Here is a 24,650-nt window from a genome sequence, read left to right on the forward strand (position 1 = left end):
GTTGCTAAGATAGTGATTTTGGTGGTCTTACCCCTAAAGCTATTTGGACAATGGGTCCTTCTACCTTCTACAACTCATAATAGGGCTGGCACAACTCCTAATATAGTTCGAATCTCCTAATAGGGATTCAAAGTACCTATTGTCACAAAATCTTGTACCCTTTCCTAAAGTTATACCTAAAGGCAACCTTGTGAAACATGGAAATAATCTCCAAACTATGGGACTTGAACTGTGAGATTGAGTCCCTAGAGAAGGTTGGCTTCCTTACTATCAGGGTGTACCTAACTACTCTTTGAGAGGAAAAGGGAGAAGGAATACATGAAATAAAACTACTTAATCTAATCCAAAGGGGATAATACACCCAAATAGTATGTCCAACCTTATCTCTTCCTAAGATTTCATAGTTCATCAATATAAGCTCAAAGTATACAGATTCAATCATTTCTTAACTCAACAACTATATGTAGATTAGAAACCAAAAGAATGCTACAAGGAAGAGACTTCACTCTATATCATTCAAAGGCCAAGTAGATACAATCATATAGTTGAAGAATAAAGACAATACATTAACACAAGGCTAGAAGATATTACATAGTACATTAATGGAAGAAAGAGATCCAACAAAGTATTATATTAATTCAGAGGCAACAAAAATACAATAGTAGAACATAGAATACTTCTTCTATAGAATTAGAGAAAAGATCGACCATTAGAAAATGTCCAAATTTTTCTTTTATAGTTCAAGCATAACTAAGAAAATTCTATAGAAATCCAAAATCAACTACTATCATTATGGTTGTAGAGAACAATTACTACAAAATCTGAAGAGATCTGATCAGGTACACACCCATATGTAGAAATTTGATCCCTATGCATATAGTCAACCTTGGAAGGGAAAAAAATGGTGTCCATAACTAAAAGATTGGGTAGATAGATAACCCAAAGCACTAGGAGGACATAAATACATTCGCTAGACATGGGGAACACAAAATAGTAGTTACAGACAATCAAGAAGATCAATAGATGGTCATTAAAGAGTTGTTGGTTATGTGTTTTTGATCATTGCAAAAGTGGATATGTTAGCAAGTCAAACAAAATCAATTGTCCAACCTACCATGTGGACCAATGATATTAAAATATTTTTCCACCTCATCGTGACATTCAAACTTATGTTGACCCGTGCCTTTTCCTTAGTCATAGCTTTGCCACATTTATCTTCATTGGCTATTTTAACCCTAGGAAACTGTAACACCATTAAAATAACTATTATTTCTACTTCCTAGCTTCCCTTAGCTTCACTTGACTAATTTTTGTGACCCAATGACTACATTAGATTGACCCCCATCTCCCAGTCATGACTTAAGTTTTAACTTTCATGTTTAACCCCATGACTATGAGATTGATAAGTTTTCACAACTTTGCTCCCATGACCACATGTTAGCAATTTAACCCTGTAAAACCATGAATGAAGGCACTTGCCACTTTTCCATGTAAACCCTAGGTTAGACCTAAACCTTTGTGACCAAGTGATGAAGGAAGCTCATGCATGGGGTCCACTGAAATGTGTGTTATGAGGTCATATTCTTGCCTTAGTTAAACTTCGAGCACCTTCATAATATGGGAATATGACAACCCTAGATCCTCATCTGATCAGCAATTGTTAGAGAATGGGGGCCCTTGGAAAAATTTAGTATATCTGACCAATAGAACATGCCCACCTAGAAAAAAAATTGACACACTCATCAGCCTCTATAAACCACTCAAAGAGACTAACTGCATAAATCCACATGGAAACCACTCTCTTCCCTGCTTTTGTTAAAGCTTGGGCATCTTGAAAAAGTAGGAAAATGCCATTCATCGATCCTTTGAGATTTGATGGTCAAGATGAAACTATAAAAATGGTCCTTCTTTTCATTGTCCTTATGACTAGATAATCATAGTACAATTGAAACCCCTGCATAATTTGGTACACTCATCCAATCAAAGTCTTCCTTTTTTCCAACATGCTTTGATATTGAACTGCCATATCATCAAGTTCATCCACATGGCATCTTGTTGTATCTCTGTAACTTTAACCTGGGTCTGCATTTAACTCACTGTGACCCTGAAAATAAGAGCTTTCATAGTATCAGGGCTTTAATTCTGATTAATACTAAAATCTATGCGATCATGTATGTGAGGAAAGGTCACAACATTGCAACTTAAACCTTGAGTCAAGATCATGACCTTATGACCATGCACACAAGAGGCCTTCACCACCTCTCAACCTTAATCACAATCAACCCTTAACTCAATGAGACCATGTGATGAAGCCAACATCAAACCGTGATCACTTAGTTACAACTTAACATTAACTTGAATGTCTTAAATCTATGAACAAGTGATAAAGGGAATCATTGTGTCATTGCCTTTATCATGGTTAAGCCTAACCACCCATGACCTTGTGATCTACATGAATTATGATTGTCATGGCTTGATTGCAAGGTCACAACATGAAACCATATGCAAACAAAAATGCTACAAAGATGCACTAGTTATAGATTTAGTTGTTTCACACCTTCATGGCTTCCTTGATGGTCAAGTGCTAACAACTTGCAACCAAGCGATGAAAGGTAGTCCCATGGTCATGACTTGAAACATTCACTGGGACATGTCATGAAAGACTTGAAACTTAGGGATAAAAGGATAAGGTAAGTTTTTAATGTATCCTTATAACATTAAAATGTTTGAATATTTAAAAATATCACCATTGGACATGCTGATCACCTAAAAAAATTCAATTTTTTGGTGGGAGTACAAGAATGACTAATAATTTTGGGGACTCAGAGGGGATACTAGCCTGTTAAGTATATGATCAATGACCTTAAGCATCCATTGGGCTATAGAGTCATAAAAATGAACCCTGTGGATTGTGAAACCATAACTCTACCTCTATCTTCTCTACAACTACAAAATTTCAAAACTTGGCTATCTTCAAAGAAATAGCCTGTGCTCAGCACTTCTTGGAAAATTGGAAACTAATCTAATATATGCAAAAGACCCTAACCCTCTCTAGAATCATGGTTTGAGGTAAATCTCATTGACTAGAATTGTTAGAACATCACCATTGGGCCTAGATAGCTACAAAGCATTGGCCTATTTGCAACTAGTGATAACATAAGGTCTGCTCTAGATAGCATTAAATTTGGAGTATCTACCTATTTTTTCTCTATCTGCATCCTACTTGAGGAGAAGGTCTCCTTCTTTGAAAACCCTAGCTTTGGCCTTCTTGTCAAAACTCTTTTTAAGCTACTATTGATGTATCTCAAGAGTTTGCATAGCCTACTGCATTTTCTCTTCTAGCTCGACTAATTCTGGCATTCTGATAGTCATGGCATCATCTTTTTCTAACTCCAATTGATGAGCTAATTCAAGAGAGGTGAACTCTAGTGAAATAGGAAGCCCGACTTCCCTTCCATATACCAACATGAAAGGTGAATTAACTACTACTCTCTTAGGTGTAATTCTATCATCCCAAAGGGAAGTCCTTAATTTTGAATGTGAAAACCTCTAATTGTCCTCAATGGTCCTCTTCATGATTCTAACTAGGTTATTATTAGAGGACTAGCTAAGTCATTGCCTTGGGGGTAATAATTTGAGGAAGTACTCAAATATATTCCATAATCAACTGCCTAAGAAAATATATGGGTCCCTGTTGGATACAATTATCCAATTGTGTGTTGTCTTTGATGTTACACAAATGCCATATCAGTTATCAGTCAGAGTCTACTAAGCTCAGGTGGTCAGCAAGGAAAAATACAAAGTCTACTAAGTTTAGAAGGTTAGCAAAGAAGATTTACAATGTCTACTGAGTGTTCTCAAATTTCACCTTGTGTAGACAATTGTTATTGAGCTTTCAAGGTTAGCAAAGGAAATTTAGTGTCTATTGAGCTTACTTGGTCATCAAAAGAAAATATGGCAGAGAAAAGTTCTTACTGAGCTCTCATGGTCAGCAAAGGAAATTCAGTTCTTACTGAGTTCACTCGACAGCAAAGGATTTCACAAAATTTGTAGTGTTAACCAATTTGAGATAGTTAACTCAGGAAATTGTTTCTAGAGTAGTGTTTATCGAGAAGGGTCAGCGAATGAAGGATTTCATTGTTTTGGGAAATAAAGTTTATTTGTTTAATGTAATATTTGTAGCCGATTGATGTATGGTTTATTAGTAAATGTAACTTGTAATTGAGCAGACTTGACAGTTTGTTATGTATAAATAAAAGGTCAAGTTGTGGTTTCTAATTGTAAGAAATGAGTATGCAATGAGCTGATTGTGTAAAGAGGTAGTATAAGTGAATTTTGAAGAAGGATCAGATATCCTTGATGAGAAGTAAAGTTCTATTTGATGAGAAAGGATCTATTGAAGCAAAGCAAAGATCTGTATAATCAAAGTTCAATTGCATCTCATTCAAGTCACTTATTGTTACTTTCTCACCATTGCAACAATATTTCCTAAATCTCTTAACAAAGTTGGTTTAATAGCCATTTTGTAAATCCTCTAACAATGTGGACAGTTCAGTTGAATTGTTCTAAAGACCTCTAGCAAGGCCACTCCTAGTAGGGTGATTAAATCCTCTAATAGGGTCACACCTAATAGTGTTTTTTGTAACCTTTAATAGGGTTGGCTCCTAACAGGACTCACATTAGAAGAGTGAAAATTAGTAGCTAGTTACTTGGTGGTTTTTTCATATTGGATTTCCATGTTAAATTTGGTGTCTCTTATGTTCATGTTATTTACTTTTGCATACATGTTAATAATTATGAATGCTCAAAGATTAGTAACAAGTTAATCTATCGAGTTACAACATTTTTGTGAGTGTTTACCAAGTGACAACAGTAACTAGTTATTTAAGACATCTAAGGGATTTGGATTTGTTTTTGTGGTAATTGATTCATCCCCCCTCTTGGTTACTCCATCTATAATTCCAATATTCCCAATAGAAGACTTTGCATTGTTTGATATAATTGTTGAAGGGGTGCCAAATTTGGTTACAATTCCATCAAGGAATTCTACCATTGAATTTTTTATGGCATCCTTTAGAGCTAGTACCTTTGTCCACCTTGTAAAGTAATATGTAGTAGCTAAGATCCACTTATGACTAGACATGGAATATGGATTGATTGAACCAATAAAATCTAGCCCCCATTGGGTGAATGGTTGATCAATCGAAATAGGATGCAAGGGAAGAGCTACTAATCCTATTTTCTTGAAAATAAAGCACACTTATCACATTTTCTTATATACTTATAATAGTCATAGAACATATTTGGCCAATAATAACCAGCCCACATGAACTTCATGCTTATTGTTCTAGTTGAGAAATGGCCACCATCAAGACCATCATGGAACTCCTTGATCATCCCATCAGTTTGATTAGTGATGATGCATCTTACTAAGGCCCCATTTAGATCCTTCTTGAAAAGAATCCCATCCACCAGGGTAAAAGGGATAGATTGTAATCTATATTGTCTTCTTTTGGTCCTACTTAACCCTTATGGATATCCTTCTTCTAACAAGAAGGTTGTCATGTCCTGCATCCAATTTTTTGGATTTTCATCTACCATAGGTTGCTCATCTATCAGTACTAGTGAAACCTCCTTAGTCATCTCCTAAGATGAAATCATCTATCTACATAACCCTTTTCCCCTGACAAGCTTTGTGATCTGGATATCAACATCATATTCCCTAACCTTGGTGATCTACCCAACTCTCTTCTCATTGATATCCTTGCTTAGGAGGAAGTCCTTCACACTTGCATAAGGGACCAATAGTTGGACTTTTTTGTGAGAAAAAAATATGCTTGAATTTCTTTAGAGCTCTCATGATTGCAAGAGCTTTCTTTTCAACATAGTTGTATTTATCTTCATAGTCCTTTAGCCCTTCACTAGAAAAGGCTATAGGTTATTCTTCATTTGTATCATTTAATTGAGTCAAGAGAACTAAAATTCTTGACTCACCCCCTAGGGTGTAGATAATGAAGTCCTTATCAAAATTGGGGTTCATAAGGGTGGGAGCTGACACTATTTCTAGCTTAATCTCTTCAAAAATAGCTCCTCCCTCCTTTTTCTAAGTGAATACAATGTTCTTCTTTAGCATGGTTGTGAGAGGCTTGACCATAGTAGCAAGATTGGGGATAAACCTTCTCACAAAGTTAATTATACCAAGGAAGCTCTGCAACCCTTTCTTATGACTAGGAAGTGAAAGAGAGAGGATCTCTTTTTTTCTATTTGGCTTGATGGTAAACCATCCTCGGACACAATATGTCCCAACAATTTCCCTTGATTAGTAGAAAACACACACTTAATTGGTTTAGGGATACAACATATTCTCTACACTTTGTGACTACTTGTTCTAGATGGCCAAAATGGTCTACCACCTTCTTTGAATATATTGTGATATCATCAAGGTACACTGGAAAAAATGTTTCAAGCATATTCTTGAAAGTCGTCTCCATTTCCTTTTGGAAGGTGGCATCTATATTAGTTAACCCAAAGGGCATTTTACTATAGGCATAGGTGCCCCACTTAGTTGTAAAGGCTCTCTTATATCTTTTAGACTATTGAACCAATACTTGGTTGTAACCTGAAAACACATCTAAGAAGGAAAGTCTTTTTGAACCACTAACTTTAAATAATATCTATTCCATGGAAGGGAGAGGATGGTGATCTTTGAGAGATGCCTTATGTTGGTGTTTTAAAAGCTACTAAAAACTACTAAGTGACAAAATGCTTAATACAAGAATGACAGTACATACACAATCTAAAGACTAGCCTATTCTTATCAAAAATTGCATATGTAAGGTATTTGGACCCAACTTAAACAAAACCACTAATGGTTTTCTACTCTTTTGGCTCTGCACAACTAGGGTGGGTATACCCAGGGATGGTTCAAAACTGAAACGACTATATGAGGATTATTCTCAGTATCATTCTGATTCTCATTTCAAGATCCTCAAATATATACATAATTCTTACTAACTTGCTAAACACATCCCATAAACAGATATGGCCAAGAAGTCTTCTATAGATCTGCAGACGTTTTCAACAACAATGGCTAACTGAAGCTAAAAAAATTCCATGCAGACAAGTGCTGGCCAACTTTGAAGATCTATAGGAAATAAAAGTAAAATTTCATTTGATGATGCATTTGAAAAGACCATTTGTAAGATATTTCTCCTTCAGCTGAAATAACTTGATCAGTGCCTAATCCATTGGGGTTCAGAGTCTACAGCAAAATCTAAGATCTAATTTGTTGCCTTACAACAAATTTTATCAGCAATTCTTATCAGAATTTATCATTCAAAATCCTTTTCAATACTTAAGGAATCTTATCACATTCATCAAATCTTTTATTTAATCCATTGAATTAACATCAATGATAGATGGATATACAACCTAACTAGATTGCATTCAATAGTACAAGCTATTACTCATACAACATCAAGGTAGCTAAATATTGAGAAGGAGACAAAATTCAGAAAGAACTGATATGGGGACAGTTCATAGTTTGTATTCATTTCCTTTGAAAATGGTATATCTTTTACAATAAACTCAGAATAGCCTTCAGAAAGAAACACAGTTCATTCTATCTTCATGTATTTTCAAAAAATTTGACAGAAAAATACATTACAAACTTGCCTTCAAAATTTGGACCAAAAACTAGACTAAGCACAATACTTAGAAGAAAAAGAATTCAGACCCTTCTTTAGCCTTGGGATCTCACTTAAATAATGTGAGATGCAACAAGCTTATGGCTAAAGAGAGTGACACGTGTCCCTTAAAAGACACTGATGAATGTCTGCAGTAAAAGACAAAAAACAAAAAATAGAAAAGCTAACACATCAAAACATCCTGGGTGGGTCCCTTTCTGTTATACTTCTCATTTGTTTTAACAAGAAGATAGGATTTGATTCTCCAATTATTCTTCATCCTCAGAGTAAGTAGCCATGAGGTTTGAAAGTAATGTATTGTCTTCAGTTACCTACAAATTTACTTCAACCTGGGGATTTTCCATGTCCCTATTATTTACTTCGGGGGTGACTGTTACTTTTTCATTTTCTTCCTCATCATCTTCTGATATTTGTTCTAGAAATTGATTTTTCCATTTATTAGAAGCATCATCATCTGGCCAATCAAAGCTCAGAGCTTCTCTTTGTATCATTATTAAAGAATTTTCATTTTCTTCTAAAACATCAAATTCTCTCCCCATAGCAGTATAAAATAACTGTACTTTTACTAGTTCCTCATTTGTCTTTGCCTAGAACCAGTGGCTAGTTTCACTCATGATGTTTATCATTCTTTCATTTAATAATTCATCCATCTCCCTTTTCCACTTTTCTTTTTCTTTTAATATATCAACAGATTCTAAAGCATAAGGAAATAGTCTGAATTTTTCAGCGATGTATTGGGAAAAACAAAGTGTTAATCTTCTTTGTAAAGAATCCCTTTCATCATCAAAATTCTCTAGCTTATTTAATAAATAAAAAATCTTCTCAACTTGATGATAAGACATTTGGACTATAGATATACATATGATTGTAATATCATTATTTCTCTCCCTCCATTTCTGTGCAAGAAGAGTCAGCTTATCCTTATCCCTGTTCAACTCATCCATGAGGGCTGCAATTCTTGCCAACTGATCAAAGAAATTTGACCATTGTATTTTATCCCTCAAATATATTACACCCTGCTTTAACTTTTCTTCATATTGATTTCTCAATTCTATTTGCAACTCATGCAATTTTATTTTTTCTTCTTCAAATTCCTCTACAGTATAGACTTGTGGCCTTTTAGGGGTGTCAGGTATTTCAATAATAGGGTTTGATCTAGATCCAACCAATGGCTGTGAAGGGTATGCAATTGTAGGTGCACTAGACTCTCCCATTTTTCTCTTCCCCAGTATCCTCTCCATTTGAGACATTTTGTTTTCCAATGATTGTATCTGTATACCCCTTTCCTCATATGCCTTCAAAACTTCTTCAAACCTAGCATTGAGTTGGGAAAACTTATCTTCTTCTTGTCCAGATACAACACCACCCAATTTTAGCATTTCTATAGCCATTCCTATTACTTGTTTGCTACTTACCTCATTAGGCCTGTATAATGTCAATGTGCCAGTATGTTCTGCAGTGGGAAACTCATGTATCCTGGTATTTTCCCTCTTATCTATGGACCACAAAATAAGGGCTTGGTGGTCATCACTAAATTTTATCCCTCTATGAGCTTGCAAGACCTCTTCAACAGTTGTCAATTGAACATCCTTCTGCTTCCTTACTGAATAAAAAACAATAGCATTTGCTATATCCCATTCTGGTAGAAGGAGGACTCTTGATTGTCTAACTATTTGCCTTCCAACTTCAGGAGTGAACTGGGCAAAATCACTCAAGAACTTTGATTTTACCTCTTCCTTGATAACCAAGTCATATTTATTTGGTTGCTCAGCCTTGATCTTCTCACAGGTTTTCTCAAAATTCTTTATATTTAATCTCCATAAAAACTGAGCAAAAGCCCTAGATCTTACAAAATTTTCATCATTAATAAATCTTTCAGAAGCCTAGGCAACAATCAGGTCAATTTCCTTACCTTGGTAATCAGCAATGGTCAGGTCCAAGGAAGGTGTAGGAGGTTCTTGTGGCTCTCCAACATTCAGGTCTATAGAAGTGACAATCATATCCCCATCTCCTCCCATTTTTCTAAGCTATTCCTTTAGAGATGCCTCATTATCTATTTGGATTGGAGACTGGCTTGGGGAGTATTGTTATTTTTGAGAAGAAGAAGACCACTGCTCCATTTTTAATCTTTTTGGAGAGCTAGCTACAGATGGACTTCTTGACCTTGACTTTGTGTGAGTGGATACTTGTTGTACACTCTAAACCATGCCATAACCTATCCTTTTCTACAATGTATATTGGCCAGGAGTTACTATATTTCTACTACTCATTCTTCTTTGTATTTCTGCTACCTTGTCTGGGTATGCCTTAATAAGTATATCTTTCTTTTCATTCATAGTATGAATTATTATAGCAAAATTATTCATTAATGCCTGTATTTTATCTCCCCAGTATTTCTTATCTTTCAATGGGTCATATTGGGAGTCAAAAGCATTAATGAATTCTAGGTTTTTACTAAAAACTATCCATTTCTCTTTCATTAATTCTTGCTCCTACAATGTGAAAACATTTCTAATTACATCTTTCGAATAGTAAACCCGATGCACCATATGGGAAGCTCTCACCCTTTCTCTTAACAGGTCATAGAATCCTTTAGGGTCAATGAATCTGGCATGAGATTTTGCCTTGTTGTATTTATTCAAAAACAAATTTAAATGCTTCCACCCCTTTTTAACAAAAACAAAATCATGCACCACAGTAACTATTGGAAAGAAAGTGCCCTTCTTGACTAATTCCCTCTCATCTATAGTACCTATCTGCCACAAGAGCTCGGCTATCCCTATCTTCAGAGGTACATGAAAAGGTAACACATGAGGTTTTCCTAAGAAACCATAAACTCTTATTACTGTTGAAACATTGTAGGGAATTATATCCCTCCAGTTGTGACTGACAAGTAGCCCCTTAGCATGGTCCTTGGGTCTAACCAATTCTAATAATGCTTGTGGGATTCTAGGGCTATCTCCTCTTAAAAGCAGTCTAAGCTTTGATGCAAAATACCTGTCAAATCTTACATAACTAGCATCAGTGGCCTCTGAAGTCATATCCACACTCCATAATTGCACTAGATTCCTTTCTCCATCCTTTGTGGTTTCTAACTCCATACCTTTGGAGAAGAAAGAATATCCTTTGTATAAACATAGAAAGAATATCCTTTGTATAAACATACATGCATCATCAATGAATACCAACAGAATGGTTTGTTTACTTTCCCCTTTGCTATTCCAACCAACCCGTTGTGAATTTCTTTTGCTAGGAAAGTGGCAAAACATAGAATGGTACTCATTCCAAATTTAAGGGTTTGAGCAATTATAAGGACCACAAAACCTGGAATTTGATCACCCTCATCTATCCCCAAGATCTTGCAAAGAGAAAAATATAGTGCCTAAGCTCTCAGATTGAAATGTCTTCTTAACAATGGCTCTGGAGTACTGGCTGTGATCACAGGCAAATTTCCAACCCTAGCAGCATGCTTCTGTAGTGGCCCTATTCTCAAGTACACTCGTTGTGCATCATATCTAGCTTGCAAATCATCCAGATCAATGATTTCATGCACAGCGTGGTTAGGGTTTAGGTTGAAAACCTCACTGAACAATTCAGGGCAAACCCTAAAAAGGTTGACCCCTAAATGATTTTTTACCCACCTTGTGATAGGGTCATACCTCTTTGCCAGGTCCATCAATAAATCACTATCAAAGAAGACACTGGGGACTACTAATTTTCCAATGTCAAATTCCCATACATTGCTCATAGGAGTGTCCAGTTTTCTCCCTGAAAACCATTTCCTAAACAACTCCAAACCTCCCATGGAAACCTGGGCATCCCTTATCCAATTAACTTTGTCATAAAATAATTTTTCCACAACCAATCTAGGGTTTTTTGGAATGAGCTCCCTTCCCTTTGTTATTTCATGCACTGATAAAGGGAATTGTTCAAGAAAATCATCATGTACTGAACGTTTTAGATAATCTTTTTGTCTAGTAAACTCTTTTCGGGGCAGCATTTTAATCAAAACTTTGGAAAATTCACAACAGTAGATGCTTGAAATTTTACTCAAAAAGTCATGGAGCACTTACCCGCCAGAAATTGTACTTCGGCGCTATATGATGTCTTCTGCAATTTTATTGGAGTATTAATCGAGAAATTCTGTGCCTTAGCTCTAAAAACTTGAACGCCCTTTTCTTTCTGTACTTTGGTGATTCATTAGTGGTGAAATTGTGGGCTCTTTTTATGAATTAAAACTGCACACACTAGGTCTGGATCACATTTACTCTCAGTAACCATTGCCTGCAATTTGCACTCAAATTTGAATCCCATCCGTAGATTTTATCAGATCGCATGGTCCTGATTTAAAATAACAAGGCTTCACAGTCCTTTCTGAAACATGCTACATGTCATCATCACGCTTCCCCGCATTACTTAAAAACCTACATCTTTATTATGCAGGGATGCGTCAACCGTCAATCAAGACAAGATCGGCGATTGGAATAATCCATTTCGTATTGACGACCAGCTAGCTATACAGACCAATAGGAAACTGCCATATTAGCTTATACTGATGGATAACACTTCACGTCAGCAGATACCGTATCATCTTTTGAGCAAGCAGGGGTTTGATGTCATCACGGCCACGTGTCACTACTGTGCTTCCCCGCATAACTTAAAAACTTGGTTTGTTTATTATGTGGGGAAGCGTCAACCGTTGATCAGAACATGATCAACGGTGATACCACTTTTCATTCATTAAGCAACCCAAAAATCTTCTGTGCATTCCTAGCATTACACATCACCAGTTGTTTGCAGTGTAGCATACTGAAATACAGATATCTGACCCCACATTGCCACGCATCACCACTGCACTTCCCTGCATTACTTAAAAACCTGCATCTTTATTATGCGGGGAAGCATCAACCGTTGATCAAGACAAGATCAACGGTGATACTGCTTGGTAAGTAATCTCCATAGTTCTGCCAATGAATCCACCAATGATATCGCGGAAAAACAAAACGTGCAAAAGTACTGACAAATCGGACATACAGGAGCTTTTGTAGCCTATCGGATCTCATAAAACATCAGGGGCCACGTTTCATTATTGCGCTTCCCCGCACTACTTAAAAACTTGCATCTTTATTATGCGAGGATGTGCTGACCCTTGATTTCTGATAGATCAATGGTGATTTTAAAAAAAAATTTAACTTGGCGTCCTCTCAGATGGAAAATTGCAATTAAATGCATACAAAGGGTTTTCAAAAAGGCAGTCTGATGTAAATAAAAATATTTAGGATAAAAAACCCTGCCAACATATTTGAGGAAAGTACCTCTTCTTTTTAAAAAAAAAATGAAAATGAGGGCACCACAGAACAAAGACATAGCTGATTTTTCACCCAAATATCAGAACAAATCCTATACTATGAAAAATCACACCAACACCTTATTAAGATCTCTAAAATCTACATATAGTCTAATCTCCCCACTCTTCTTCCTAATAGGAACAAGGTTAGCTACCCAAGAGGAAGCTTAATAGGAAAAATTATATTGGTCTCTATTAACTTGGATAACTCCTTTTTCATTAATGGCTCAATTCTAGGATTAACTTCTATAATAGGTTTGGCATTATCACTCAAATCTATGGTATGCTGAAATAAACTTGGGTCAAAACCCTTTCAATCATCATATGTCCAACCAAATATATCATTAAACTCTTGACATAGATGAACAAAATTTTCTTGTTCAATTTTAGAACATAGCTTTCCCATATTGAGAGTCTTCCCCTCAGCAATAACAACTAGTATGTGATCATCTTTGTTTGTAGCTATACTCATACTTCTACTCCTTGGTTGATCATCAGGATTGAAGACACTTTCCAAGGTGATTAAACCCTTGAGAAACTTTTTAGAGTTGAGTTTGATGATTTGATCATCGTACTAGCCTTGCAATTTGGACTGGTTCCTCTCTAAGAATTCTGCCTCACTTTGTAAAAATTGACAATCTGCACATCAGAGTCAAAAAAATGCCAATCGGTATTGTTGTTTGGGATTGTAGGTCTTACAACCACTCTGATGTGTTGCTCCTTTTCATCTTCAACATGCTCTAGTATATCATAAGAAGCACCAATTTTTGCAAGGGTGGTATCATGTTTATTTTCTTTTCTAGGGATGCTCTGGATGTTAAATGCATGAAAGCTCTCAAGCAAATCCCAAATCCTATGCTTGTAAGATTTGAGAAGGTTGTTCCTTGTAACATTTTGGTTTCTAACTTGATGAACAACCAACTCAATCTCCTGATATACCTTTAGGGAATTGATTCCTCTCTTTTGTGCAAGTTGGAGACCTTGGATCAGAGCTCCATACTCTACTACAATATTGGTGTAGCTGAATTCAAGCCTATAAGAAAAATAGTACTTATCTAATTCAAGAGAGATAAGCATGAAACCAGCCCTTGAACTATTCTTATCTCTTGAGCCATCAAAGAACATGCTCCATAATCCATCAGTGTCTTCCTATGCCTTCATCAGACTAGGGATAGGAGTACGCTTTTCTAATATGCAATATTTGCCAATGCCTGTCTCTAGAGCTTCTTGTTCTAGATTATATTGATAAGTAATGACTCACTCATCCAAAAGATAAGGTACTTTTGCCAAAGAAGTGGTAAGCTCATGAGATGGGTACCCTTCATCCTCCTCCCTAATTGTACAACTCATGTTTATAGGTATTGGATTATAAGTCTCTATGTGATTAAGGGACAAAGGTTCCATTCTCAAAGAATTTGTTTCCCCATATCTTTTTCTAAAGAACATATAGGACCAATATGCTACAATGTGACCTCCTATTTGTGTAGTGAAGTCTCTAGAAAGACAAATGAAAAAATAAGATTCTACCTCAGCTACTTATATATCTTGTGTTACAGTACAACTAGGGCAAGCATGCAATGGCATCTCCAATTTTCTTAGGATCCCTATAGTCTTGATAGAACTAATATCCAACTAAAGGACATCCCTAACTATGGGATCATACTTGATGCCAAGGAGATCAGCTACACTCTTAGGCATTATAAAACTAATAGCACTTGATCTCTCATACAATTATGGACTAGTTTATCTCCTATGATCAAGGAAACATAAAAGGGACAAGGCCTAATTTTCTTACTTTTTTTGCCTCCTTTCATTGGCTACATCAAGTTGGTTTTATTCTCTTCTCTAGGTGGTTGATCCCTCATCTCTATGCTCTCTAATTATTGTTGCAATAGCTTTCTTTATGATGACATAGTAGCAGTAGCATCCCATATATAGAGATTGATAGTAGCCCTCTTCATTTGATCTACAATGTTAAGAGGAGCACCTACTACTTTAGTTGGAACTTTAGAAGCTGCATAGACTAGTGACTGAATTTGAGTGCTCTGAGGTTCAACAAAATCCTTGTTTCTCATGTTTTTCTTCTACTAAGGAACAACATTGGATTGTGCATTCATGACTAGCATGTAAGGAGAAAAATTTGAAGTTGAATCTTGATTAGGTGAGGAAGATGTAGCATCTTCAACAACTCTCCTTTTACTTTTGGTGTTATGAGCTACAACATCATAACTAGCATGGCAATGCTCCTTTGGCTGATGGTTCATGAAGAAACAATAAATTTACTGTTGTATGTGAGAGCCATTAGTAGGTTTATTGGCACTATATTTTCATCTTGCTATTTGCTCTTATGTAGTCAATGCTAAGTAAGATTCTACCTTCTAACACATATAATAACCATATGAATAATTGTCAAAAGGGCAAAAATCTTGATCTTGAGAAAGATTATTTTGAGGGACTAAGGCCCTATTTGGGTTTATATTTGCAGCAGGGGCATTACCAATTGGTATGTTATGATTTTAGGGAACATGACTCTGATTTTGATTTGGGGGCCTACTATGTATACGAGATTGATACTAAAGTGGGAGAGGCTTATTGTTTTGATCTTGTTTCTTTTTCTAGGGTCACCACCTTGTTACTCATCTTTTGTATCACTAAGAAGCTATCCTCTAGCTTCTTCTCCTAACCCTACAACTTCTTGTCTATATTTCACATCATATCTTTAATTTCATCTATTCCATTTGAAGATGTGGAGGCTGAAGGGACAATAGCAAGGGCCTGGCCTATAGATGTGGTAGTGATAGGGGATACAATAGGGTGATGATTAGGCATATCAAGAAAGAAAGGCATTGGAGGCCTTGGAGATAACTTTCCTCCTTGTATCAATATATTTTATGCCTTTATGGAAATCTCATAAGCATCTGGTAAAGTATCCCCTCCCATAGTTTGAATTGTGGTAGCTATATCACTATTAAAGTTTCCAAGCTAATATAAGAAAGCATTACCAGGGGAAGGCTCTACTGTAGTAGGTATTCTCTCCCATGTCTTCTAAAATTTGTAATTGAAATCTATCATATATTCATGGGTTGCTCTCTTGATAGTTGTTAGCTATTCCAAAAGTGATAGGTTATCATTTTTGTCCTCAAAATTCTTACAAAGCAATGCTTCTAACTTGTCCCAATCAATAATAGAGTTATGAGGCAAACCTCTATACCACTATAATGCTTTTCCCTTTAAGGATGAAGCTAGAAGCCTAACAAAAACATCATCCTCTATAATACTATGTATATTAAAATATTTGAAATCTCTTGAATATGTTCTACAAGAGAGATAGAAGTTTCACCAGTGAGATTAGGTATACTTTTGAGAGCTAATACTAGAATATCATGTCTTTTAGCCAAAAGGAGAGGAATTCCAATATTAAAGGTGGAAAATGCATGTGCTCTAGGGTGCACAATATGGAATAATGACCTATTTAAATGAAAAGATGGCAACCTAGACTATGATCTATCAACAAGAGGAGTGGAGAGAGATCTTGTAGGTGTATTTGTTACTGTTGCACTCCTAACTAGTGATAGAGATAATCTATTTCTCTTTCTTCTAGGGTTTGAAAATTAGAGCTTGGCATATTGAAAATTACCTCTAGATGATGCTCTTTTATGAGTTTTGGGCATGAATCACAACAACTTTGGTTGAGAAACCAAAATATAGAGTTGGAGTCACCAAGTACTTGAAAATGAGCCTCTTGAAGGCCTAAAAAATATTGAGAGAAACACTATCTTCTCAGCATGTATTTTAAATTCTTCACTTTAACACTAGTAAACCAATAGACTTAGAATGTTTTGAATGTCAGTCCCACTAGGCATGCCAAAAACTGTTGTCAAAAAATCTTGCACCCTTGCATAAAGTTTTACCTAAAGGCAACCTTGTGAAACATGGAAACAATCTCCAAGCTATGGGAGTTGAACTATGAGATTGAGTCTCTGAAGAAGGTCAGCTTCCTTACTATTAGGGTGCACCTAACTACTCTTTGAGAGGAAAAGGGAGAAGGAATGCATGAAAGATAACTACCTAATCTAATCTAAAAGGGGTGATACACCAAAATAGTATGTCCAACCTTATCTCTACCTAAGAATGCACAATTCATCAATATAACCTCAAAGTATATGGATTCAATCCTTTCTTAACTTAACAACTATATGTAGATCAGAAACCAAAAGAACACTATAAGGAATAGACTTCACTCTATATCATTCAAAGGCCAAGTAGATACAATCATACAGTTGAAGAATAAAGAGAATACATTCACACAAGACAAGAAGGTATTGTAGAATACATTAATGGAAGAAAGAGATACAATAGAGAAGTATATTAATTTAGAGGCAAGGAAATTACAATAGCAGAACATAGAATACTTCTATTATAGAATATAAAAAAAGATCAACCCTTGGAAAAGGTCCAAAACTTGATTTTATAGTTCAAGCATAACTAAGAAGCTTCTACTGAAAGTCAAAATTAACTACCTCCGTTAAGGTTGTAGAGAAGAATTATTGCAAAATCTGAAGAGATCTGATCAAGTACACACCCATATACACAAATCTAATCCCTATGCACATATTCAACCTTGGAAGGGATAGAAATGGTGTACATATCTAAAAGATTGGGTAGATAGAGAAGCCAAAGCAATAGGAGGACATAAATACATTCACTAGGCATGGGGAACAAAAAATAGTAGTTGCAAATGATCAAGAAGATCAATCTAGTCGTTAAAGAGCTATTGGTTATGTGTTTTTTATCATTGCCAAAGCAGATATGTTAGCAAGTCAAACAAAATCAATCATCCAACCTGTCACATGGCCCAATGATATTAAAAAATTTTGCCACCTCATCCCAACATTCAAACTTATGTTAACTCATACCTTTGCCTTAGTTGCAACATTTCCACCTTTATCTTCATTAGTTGTTTTAACCTTACAAAGTTGTGACACCATTAAAATAATTATTATCGTAGCTTTGTAGATTGCCTTCTCTTCACTTCACTAATTGTTGCGACCTAGTGACTACATCACATTGACCACCATTGCCCAATCATTACTTAACTTTTAACTTTTATGTTTAACCCCATGACTATGCAATTGATAAGTTTTTGCAGCTTCGCCGCCATGACCACAGGTTAGCGATTTAACCCTACAAAACCATGAATGAAGAAACTCACCACTTTTCCATGTAAACCTTGGGTTATATCTAAACCTTTATGACCAAGCGATGACAAAAGCTCATGCATGGGGTCCACTGAGATGCATGTCATGAGGTCATATTCTTGTATTAGTTAAACTTTGAGCACCTTCATAATGAAGGAATACAACAACCCTAGATCCTCATTTGATCTATGACTATTAGAGAATTGGGGCCCTTGGAAAAATTGAGTATATCTGACCAATAGAACATGTCCACCTGGGAAAACTCTAACACACTCATTGGCCTCTATGACCCACTCAAAGAGACTAGCCCCACAAATCCACATGGAAATCACTCACTTCCCCACTTTCATTAAAGCTTGGGCATCTTGAGAAAGGGAAAAAATGTCATTCATCAATCCTCTAAGATCCAACGATCAAGATCAAACTATAAAAATGCTCCTTCTCTTCATTGTCCTTATGACTGGACAACCATAGCACAAATGAAACCCCTGCATAATTTGGTACACTCGACCAATCAAAATCATCCTTTATGCTAACACATTTTGATATTGAAATGCCACATCATCAGGTTTATCCACATGGCATCTTGTCACATCTCTGCAACCTTAACTTGGGTCTACATTTAACTCACTACAACCATGTGAACAAGATCTTTTGCAGTATCAAGACTTTGACTATGATTAACACTAAACTCTTTGTGCTCATGTGAATGAGGAAAGGTCATGACATCACAACTTAAACCTTGAGTCAAGATCATAACTTTACGACCATGCACACAACATGCCTTCACCACCTCACAGCCTTAATCATGCTCAATCCTTAACTCAATGCAACACTATGTTGAAGCCAACATCAAACCACAATTTCTTAGTCACAACTTAATATTAACCTGAATGTCTTAACCCTATGAATGGGTGATAAAGGGAATCATTGTGTCGTTGCCTTTATCATGGTTAAGCCTAACCACCCATGACCTTGAAATCCACATGAATTTTGACTACCATGGCTTGCTTGCAAGGTTACAATATGAAACCATATGCAAACATAAAATTTTGCAAAGATGCATTGATTGTAGATTTAGCTATTTCGCACCTTCGTGGCTTCCTTGATGGTTAAGTGCTAACAACTTGGGACTAGGCGATGAAAGGTAGTCACATGGTCATGAATTGAAGCATTCACCAGGACATATAATGAAAGGCTTGAAATTTAGGGATATAAGGATAAGCTAATATTTTTAATGTATCCCTATAACATTAGAATATTAGAATATTTGAAAATATGGCCGTTGGACGTGCTGATCACCTGAACATTCAAATTTTTGGTAGGAGGGAAAGAATGGCTAGCAGTACCCTAATAGGGACTAACATGTACTAAATGTATTTCATTGGCTCCTAAAAGAGTTCATCCTCTTACAAGGAACATTTATATTAGTACATTATTTTGTGGGTACCACCCCACTAGGGTTTTCCCTCTAATCAAGGGTTTCCCTAGTTAACATAACTAGTGTTATTGTGTATACATGTGTATCTTCTTATGGTTGTTGAACTTATATTGACCACATGTTTGAAGTTTAATAAGGTTAATTACAAGTTGTATTGATGATGCAAGAGCATCTTGGGTGCAAGGGAAATCTTGCATCACCCAAAAATATTTTATTTTTAGTCTTTTCTATTTTAATAAGGACTAGTAGACAGGGTGGTTACTATTTATGAGAACTTACTATTTTTAGTAAGTTTTTCATATGAGCTTGGAATGTTCTCATTTTCTATAGGAAGGTTCATTTTAGAGTTGTAAGCCTACCATAAAAATCCCATTGCTCAAGCATAAGTATCAGAGAAGTTATTGTGGATTTTTGGTGAAAATTTTTGTAGAAAAAACTTTAGGCTCATTGTTGGAGGCCTTAGAGTGCCCAGATGAGGTCTAAAAACTTAATAGAAAGGTGCTAGCATTGTTTTGAGCCTGTAGATCAAGAGCTGGCATTTTTGAAAAGTGGTTATAATGGCCAATCAGAGCAACAGTTCATGAGTTATGGCCTTTCAAAGTTGGGCTACCCAAAATATCTAAAATAATTGTCAAAGATGTATTTGGCCGACTCTATACGTATTGTTAGGGTTTTTTAGCCCTCAGTATTAAGTTTCAATGTCTAGAACCTTCCTGGGCAGCATAAAATTGCCTATTTGAGAAAGGCCCAAAAATTGTCTAGGACAACTCTAGGTGATATTTCATAGCTTGTCTTGCAATTTATTGTACTGAAGATGCCCATGTGGGTTAGCATATTGTATTTATGAATTCTGTAATTCTACATTTGCAGTGCAAATAAGAAGTCCATATTTTGTTTTCACATTTTTTGTTGTTTCTATGTTTCTATTATGAGCTTATGGTATTAAGGGGAGCACCCTTCATCAATTGATCAAATAACTGATACTTTCTAACAAAGAATATGTTATAGAAGCTAACAATTGTAATTGAATCATGTGGGTGAAGAAAATGTTGAAGGATACTGGCATTATTTTTTAAGATCCTACAAATTTTATGCATTGAGATAACAAAAGTACACTAAGTATGTCAAATAATCCTATTTTACATGCAAAAACTAAAAACATTGAAATTAGGTATCATTTTTAGAGAAAAAAATTTGTACATAAAGAGATCATATTGGAATATATGAGTACAAATGACCATATAGTACATATATTTACAAAATCATTAGCTAAGGACACCTTTTAGTATCTCAAAGGCATGCTTGGGGTAATATACACACTTGATATAGAGTAAATGATGCAACATTATATTAATCTAGTACAATTTTAAAGTAATATTCATAGATGGATGTGATGCATGGTACTACACCTTAGGAGGAGTGGTTGCAGTAATAAGAACTCTATAGTAGTAGGAGTCAAAATTCTTATGATTTATTTTCGAAATAACAATGTTTGTTGCTACTTGGTGTATAGTTTTGGTTATAGATTGGCTTGATCTAATTCCTATACTTTGATAGGGATGTTCATCAAAGGGGAGCACTTCATATTAATATTTGGCATATTGGTACCTTTTCCATTGATGTAAAAGGGGAAGAAGAATCAGAAAAACAAAAGAAAGGGGGAGAGAATCAATGAAATACATTGATGTAAAAAAGAGAGTTTTCAAAGGTTTGATAGGCTATATATGTTGATGATATTTGAAAATTTTGAAATGTTGTATATATTGAGGCTATTCACAAAATTGTATTCAAAATATTATTTTGGATTGATGATTTTTCATCATATGTTGCCATCAATGCAAAAGAGGGAGATTGTTAGGAATACAATTTTTTTTCAAACTTGGATATGTTAGTTATGTATTCTATTGTATTGAAGATAGGTTTTCCTATTGATGAGAGTATATATTTATGAGTTCATGAAAAATAAAGTTTATATATATTGTAAATGATTACTAACACAAAAAAGTTGAAACAAAAAAATTTAATCTATTTGAGCTAAGGATTATCTTTACATATGAGTATATATTTCACTTCTATGTCCTCTTGAGAGTTTACGTTGAGTATTGGCTAAGTCCATTTCATTCTATGGAGACTCGTAACAAACTAGTATACATGAAACATTAACAAAGACAATTATTGATATATTGATTATATCTCATTAGTAACGATATTGGATCATGGTTAAGGTTTCTTGACTTCATGATCAATTTTTATAGTAAGTATTCAAGAAAAATGCCCGAGTATGATGAAGGAAGATAGTGTATAGTGAGACAACTTTGGATAGTGAGCATAGGATATTGATTGAATACATGGCTACAATTTGAGAATATGATAATATAAGGTGTACATATACATAAAATAAGGTTTCCTATGTTAAGATGTTTATTGACACATGTTTTGGTTAGAAAAGGCTAAACTAGCAAAATATACAATTAGCTAGAAATAATTTTGGAGAGTGCATAAATTGGCTTAAGTAATTGAATTATTTTACCAATTTAATTACTTGGAATTAAAGGTGTGTGATTTAGAGTGTCCAAGGACATCAAACTGAAAAATTTAATTAAAAAATCATATTTTAAAAAAGTTTTTTCTAGGTCCTAGTAAATTGCATTTTTGGAGGTCTTCTACTCAAAATTTGATGTTGAGACTTTCATCAATCCCTAAAACTAGCTAGCCAAAGGTTTGTTGGTTTAAGGATTAAAACTAGATTTTTAGTTCTTCTTTCCAATAATACAGACAATTTCAAATTTTGAGCTCTAGTTCAAAATCAATGACCCTGACAAGTTGCGGTAAATAAATACCTAGTTTTAAAATAGTTTTACATAAATACATACTCTTACATTTTTGAATAATAAGTTGGCTTTTGGTTTGCATACAACTCTTCTGAGTTTTTGCAAGTTTTTCCAAAAATTGAACATTGATATTGTAGGTATTTGATACACACTAGATATTGTTGTTTCAAACCATTTCATAAATCAAACCAGGATGAGATCCTAGCCTTTGCATAGTATCATGTAATAGTTATTTTGGAGTTTGTTCCACATGTTTTGTTTGCTAGGTAGTAGCATAAATAATTGTGAAGGGTATAAAAGAAAGATGAATTCATATGCAAGCTTGCATGCTTATTCTATGATTATATTGTGATGGTTATATGTGAGCCTTGATGCCAGATTAAATCATATGTGATATGAATTATAGACTAATTTGACATTATGATGTTAGTATAGTCATTTTGATATTGTGATTACTATCTTTGTAATTAGATAGTAAGTCCTTTTTAAGAAACAAACTTTTCTTTTTGCAAGACAAATCCTAACAAGGTTGAGGCCTCTAACAAGGTCAAGTCCTCTAACAATAACAAGGTGAAAACTCTTAACAAAGAATTTTCAGATTAGTATAGAGTTGTGTCATCCCCACTAGGGTAATTTCCATTAGCCAGGGGATTCTTAAAAAAAAATCACAGTGTTATGATTTATTTATTTCTTGATGCTTTAATTTTATATATTTCTATATGTGGACATTTTTTGTTATTTGAAAGTTGTAAATAGGTGCGAAAGTGTTGGAATACTAATTTAGTCCGCCCCCTGCCCCGGGCCAAAAAAATTGCTTGATATTGATAGGGGCTATTTAGGATTTGTTATAGTAATCATTACATGAATAGTTTTCCACAACATGTATGTATTAGTAACTAAAGATAACTTTTGTATCATGACCGTTCACTTGAAATAACCTATAGCATGGGGCTGATCAATAGTAGATGTTACTCAAGATTTAGATAAGGTAACTAACAATATGACAAATGTCACTAGGTAGTATATGTCAAAAGAAAATTCTTCCTAGTTGGACAAACTTGTCATCAATGACCTATAGGTGATTGAAGTTGGAGTTCACTAGGATGGGTTAGTTCACTACTTGCAAAATCATTGGGGTTGAGTGTGGACCCAGAGGGTTGTATGAGATGGATCAAATCCTCTTCTTGATTATTTGATAGTATACCTGACCCTCTTGGGTTGAGGAAGGACCCCTAGTGTAGTACAAGATAGACCATGTTTTCTTCTTAAGTCTTTTCTAGTGCAAAAGGCTAGGGGAAGGAATGTGACCAATTGTGTACTACAAAATGAGATGACATTCCTTCTCTCTTGAATAAATTGTGTAGTACAAAATGAGATGACATTCCTTCTCTCTTGAATAAACTATGTATAGGGGATGGTAGCCGTTATGGTTTATGTGTGATCCAATCACTAAGTTAATCATGAAGCTTGTATGACACGTTCACTATTCTCTTTGTGATGTCTGTATGAGCTGTTAACTACGTTCCTCGTGATGCTTGTGTGAGTATGTCACTATTTTCTTTGCAATTGGATTATGTGCCAACTACTATCATCTTTGTGATGCATGTTGGATCTATTCATTTTGCATGTGATGTATGTTAAAGCTGTCGATCTTGTGTATATCCTAGACCCTTATGTACATGTAACATATGTTGGACATAGTCATATGTGTGATTTGTGATATGATCCACTATGGGTATGCATAAGTTGGTATGACTACTAAGACACTGTAAACACCCTTTTAAGCAAAAACACAAAGCCATTGACTTCCCATGAGAGTTTACATAGGCAAGGTCATCAAAAGTGAATCCTTGAGGCTTAGATCTAAGCCATCCAAGTTATAGAAGCTTAACACTATCATCTTTAAGCATATATTCTGATATTTAGATGTTTCCACCATGATAAATAGATATATACAATTATCACTTCTAAATTAAATGACAGATGTTTGATTGATTAAAATAATAATCAAAGATTCAATAAGAAAAAAAAGTGTAAAAGCCAAAAAGAAAATCTAATTACAACAACAATTTCTCTCTGATTTAACTAATTAAAATAGTTCTTTCACCACCTCTTGTTAATATTATT

The sequence above is a fragment of the Cupressus sempervirens genome, chromosome 10 (assembly GCF_028749045.1).
Source record: "Cupressus sempervirens isolate cs-2001-9-10 chromosome 10, ASM2874904v1, whole genome shotgun sequence".
Lineage (NCBI taxonomy): Eukaryota > Viridiplantae > Streptophyta > Pinopsida > Cupressales > Cupressaceae > Cupressus > Cupressus sempervirens.